A 6,000-nucleotide genomic window follows, 5' to 3' on the forward strand; every position below is an offset into this window, starting at 1 on the left:
CCTGACACCCATCACAACCCAGCCCTGAGACCCATCACAACAACCAACCAACTCAGCCCCGAGACCCATCACAACAGCCAACCAACTCAGCCCTGAGACCCATCACAACTCAGCCCTGAGACCCATCACAACCCAGCCCTGAGACCCATCACAACAACCAACCAACCCAGCCCTGAGACCCATCACAACAACCAACCAACCCAGCCCTGAGACCCATCACAACAACCAACCAACCCAGCCCTGAGACCCATCACAACAACCAACCAACCCAGCCCTGAGACCCATCACAACCCAGCCCTGAGACCAATCACAACAACCAACCAACCCAGCCCTGAGACCCATCACAACAACCAACCAACCCAGCCCTGAGACCCATCTCAACAACCAACCAACCCAGCCCTGAGACCCATCACAACAACCAACCAACCCAGCCCTGAGACCCATCACAACAACCAACCAACCCAACCCTGAGACCCATCACAACAACCAACCAACCCAGCCCTGAGACCCATCACAACAACCAACCAACCCAGCCCTGAGACCCATCACAACCCAGCCCTGAGACCCATCACAACAACCAACCAACCCAGCCCTGAGACCCATCACAACAACCAACCAACTCAGCCCTGAGACCCATCACAACCCAGCCCTGAGACCCATCACAACAACCAACCAACTCAGCCCTGACACCCATAACAACCCAGCCCTGAGACCCATCACAACAACCAACCAACTAAGCCCCGAGACCCATCACAACAACCAACCAACTCAGCCCTGAGACCCATCACAACAACCAACCAACCCAGCCCTGAGACCCATCACAACACAGCCCTGAGACCCATCACAACCCAGCCCTGAGACCCATCACAACAACCAACCAACCCAGCCCTGAGACCCATCACAACAACAAACCAACCCAGCCCTGAGACCCATCACAACAACCAACCAACCCAGCCCTGAGACCCATCACAACAACAAACCAACCCAGCCCTGAGACCCATCACAACAACCAACCAACCCAGCCCTGAGACCCATCACAACAACCAACCAACCCAGCCATGAGACCCATCACAACAACCAACCAACCCAGCCCTGAGACCCATCACAACAACCAACCAACCCAGCCCTGAGACCCATCACAACAACCAACCAACTCAGCCCTGAGACCAATCACAACAACCAACCAACTCAGCCCTGAGACCAATCACAACCCAGCCCTGAGACCCTTCACAACAACCAACCAACCCAGCCCTGAGACCCATCACAACAACCAACCAACTCAGCCCTGAGACCAATCACTACAACCAACCAACTCAGCCCTGAGACCAATCACAACCCAGCCCTGAGACCCATCACAACAACCAACCAACCAACCCAGCCCTGAGACCCATCACAACATCCAACCAACTCAGCCCTGAGACCCATCACAACAACCAACCAACTAAGCCCTGAGACCAATCACAACCCAGCCCTGAGACCCATCACAACAACCAACCAACCCAGCCCTGAGACCCATCACAACAACCAACCAACCCAGCCCTGAGACCCATCACAACCCAGCCCTGAGACCAATCACAACAACCAACCAACCCAGCCCTGAGACCCATCACAACAACCAACCAACCCAGCCCTGAGACCCATCACAACCCACAACCAACCAACCAACCAACCCAGCCCTGAGACCCATCCCAACCAACCAACCCAGCCCTGAGACCCATCACAACAACCAACCAACCCAGCCCTGAGACCCATCACAACCCAGCCCCGAGACCCATCACAACAACCAACCAACCCAGCCCTGAGACCCATCACAACAACCAACCAACCCAGCCCTGAGACCATCACAACAACCAACCAACCCAGCCCTGAGACCCATCACAACAACCAACCAACCCAACCCTGAGACCCATCACAACAACCAACCAACCCAGCCCTGAGACCCATCACAACAACCAACCAACCCAGCCCTGAGACCCATCACAACCCAGCCCTGAGACCCATCACAACAACCAACCAACCCAGCCCTGAGACCCATCACAACAACCAATCAACCCAGCCCTGAGACCCATCACAACCCAGCCCTGAGACCCATCACAACAACCAACCAACCCAGCCCTGAGACCCATCACAACAACCAACTAACCCAGCCCTGAGACCCATCACAACAACCAACCAACTCAGCCCTGAGACCCATCACAACCCAGCCCTGAGACCCATCACAACAACCAACCAACTCAGCCCTGACACCCATCACAACCCAGCCCTGAGACCCATCACAACAACCAACCAACTCAGCCCCGAGACCCATCACAACAGCCAACCAACTCAGCCCTGAGACCCATCACAACTCAGCCCTGAGACCCATCACAACCCAGCCCTGAGACCCATCACAACAACCAACCAACCCAGCCCTGAGACCCATCACAACAACCAACCAACCCAGCCCTGAGACCCATCACAACAACCAACCAACCCAGCCCTGAGACCCATCACAACAACCAACCAACCCAGCCCTGAGACCCATCACAACCCAGCCCTGAGACCAATCACAACAACCAACCAACCCAGCCCTGAGACCCATCACAACAACCAACCAACCCAGCCCTGAGACCCATCACAACAACCAACCAACCCAGCCCTGAGACCCATCACAACAACCAACCAACCCAGCCCTGAGACCCATCACAACAACCAACCAACCCAACCCTGAGACCCATCACAACAACAAACCAACCCAGCCCTGAGACCCATCACAACAACCAACCAACCCAGCCCTGAGACCCATCACAACCCAGCCCTGAGACCCATCACAACAACCAACCAACCCAGCCCTGAGACCCATCACAACAACCAACCAACTCAGCCCTGAGACCCATCACAACCCAGCCCTGAGACCCATCACAACAACCAACCAACTCAGCCCTGACACCCATAACAACCCAGCCCTGAGACCCATCACAACAACCAACCAACTAAGCCCCGAGACCCATCACAACAACCAACCAACTCAGCCCTGAGACCCATCACAACAACCAACCAACCCAGCCCTGAGACCCATCACAACACAGCCCTGAGACCCATCACAACCCAGCCCTGAGACCCATCACAACAACCAACCAACCCAGCCCTGAGACCCATCACAACAACAAACCAACCCAGCCCTGAGACCCATCACAACAACCAACCAACCCAGCCCTGAGACCCATCACAACAACCAACCAACCCAGCCATGAGACCCATCACAACAACCAACCAACCCAGCCCTGAGACCCATCACAACAACCAACCAACCCAGCCCTGAGACCCATCACAACAACCAACCAACTCAGCCCTGAGACCCATCACAACAACCAACCAACCCAGCCCTGAGACCCATCACAACACAGCCCTGAGACCCATCACAACCCAGCCCTGAGACCCATCACAACAACCAACCAACCCAGCCCTGAGACCCATCACAACAACCAACCAACCCAGCCCTGAGACCCATCACAACAACCAACCAACCCAGCCATGAGACCCATCACAACAACCAACCAACCCAGCCCTGAGACCCATCACAACAACCAACCAACCCAGCCCTGAGACCCATCACAACAACCAACCAACTCAGCCCTGAGACCAATCACAACAACCAACCAACTCAGCCCTGAGACCAATCACAACCCAGCCCTGAGACCCTTCACAACAACCAACCAACCCAGCCCTGAGACCCATCACAACAACCAACCAACTCAGCCCTGAGACCAATCACTACAACCAACCAACTCAGCCCTGAGACCAATCACAACCCAGCCCTGAGACCCATCACAACAACCAACCAACCCAGCCCTGAGACCCATCACAACAACCAACCAACTCAGCCCTGAGACCCATCACAACAACCAACCAACTCAGCCCTGAGACCAATCACAACCCAGCCCTGAGACCCATCACAACAACCAACCAACTCAGCCCTGAGACCCATCACAACAACCAACCAACTCAGCCCTGTTACCAATCACAACCCAGCCCTGAGACCCATCACAACAACCAACCAACTCAGCCCTGAGACCCATCACAACAACCAACCAACTCAGCCCTGAGAACAATCACAACCCAGCCCTGAGACCCATCACAACAACCAACCAACTCAGCCCTGAGACCCATCACAACAACCAACCAACCCAGCCCTGAGACCCATCACAACAACCAACCAACCCAGCCCTGAGACCCATCACAACAACCAACCAACCCAGCCCTGAGACCCATCACAACAACCAACCAACTCAGCCCTGAGACCCATCACAACAACCAACCAACTCAGCCCTGAGACCCATCACAACAACCAACCAACCCAGCCCTGAGACCCATCACAACAACCAACCAACCCAGCCCTGAGACACATCACAACAACCAACCAACTCAGCCCTGAGACCCATCACAACAACCAACCAACCCAGCCCTGAGACCCATCACAACAACCAACCAACCCAGCCCTGAGACACATCACAACAACCAACCAACCCAGCCCTGAGACCCATCACAACAACCAACCAACCCAGCCCTGAGACCCATCACAACAACCAACCAACCCAGCCCTGAGACCCATCACAACACAGTTTTATTAAGTTTTAATTTATTTTCATTTGTATTGTTGTTTATCCCTTGTTTTCTTTGGTCCAAATCAATTCAACCTGAACCTGGTTAACATGTTAACCTGTTACACATATTCAACTGCCAATTTACTGTTAGTTCCCTTCAGTTGGTTATAGCTTACATTATCATTCCATTGAATTATATTGTCACATTTGTGTTAATTTGCTTCCTCTGTAAAATGCCGTCACGGCTGTGTGGTTGTTGCTGAGGATCGTTAGTAACAGTTGATAACATAATAAAAACATAAGCTAATTTAATTGATATGGCTCGGAGCGCAGATCAAGACATAACAGATTGAGCCTGATGCATGATGCAATACTTGGCCCTGTCATCACATGGTTCCATGGTCAGTACGGGTGATAGACCAGGGTATAACCTACTAGTGTACAGTATTCTCCCTGTTATAACAGTTCCATGGTCAGTGCGGGTGATAGACCAGGGTATAACCTACTAGTGTACAGTATTCTCCCTGTTATAACAGCCCATGGTCAGAGCGGGTGATAGACCAGGGTAAAACCTACAGTATTCTCCCTGTTATAACAGTTCCATGGTCAGTGCGGGTGATAGACCAGGGTAAAACCTACAGTATTCTCCCTGTTATAACAGTTCCATGGTCAGTGCGGGTGATAGACCAGGGTAAAACCTACTAGTGTACAGTATTCTCCCTGTTATAACAGTTCCATGGTCAGTGCGGGTGATAGACCAGGGTATAACCTACTAGTGTACAGTATTCTCCCTGTTATAACAGCCCATGGTCAGAGCGGGTGATAGACCAGGGTATAACCTACTAGTGTACAGTATCTCCCTGTTATAACAGTTCCATGGTCAGTGCGGGTGATAGACCAGGGTATAACCTACTAGTGTACAGTATTCTCCCTGTTATAACAGCCCATGGTCAGAGCGGGTGATAGACCAGGGTATAACCTACTAGTGTACACTATTCTCCCTGTTATTACAGTTCCATTTAGACTAATCTTCCAACATTAAAAGGCTCTCCAAACCTGTCTATTATGATTCATAAATACTTTCCTAAACAATATTTTTGTGACCTTTTATTTAAGTTAACTAGGAAAGTCAGTTAAGAACAAATTATTATTTACAATGAAGGCCTACCAAAAGTCAACAGGTCTCCTGCTGGGACAGGGGCTGGGATTAAAATAAAATATGCATTTTGGACAAAACACACATCACAACAAGAGAGACAACACAACACTACATAGAGAGACCAAAGACAACTACACAGCATGGAAGCAACACATGACAACACAGCATGGTAGCAACACAACATGACAACAACATGGTAGAAACACATGACAACACAACATGACAACAACACAACATGACAACAACATGGTAGCAACA

Source organism: Oncorhynchus clarkii, chromosome 11 (genome assembly GCF_045791955.1).
Source record: "Oncorhynchus clarkii lewisi isolate Uvic-CL-2024 chromosome 11, UVic_Ocla_1.0, whole genome shotgun sequence".
NCBI classification, from domain to species: domain Eukaryota; kingdom Metazoa; phylum Chordata; class Actinopteri; order Salmoniformes; family Salmonidae; genus Oncorhynchus; species Oncorhynchus clarkii.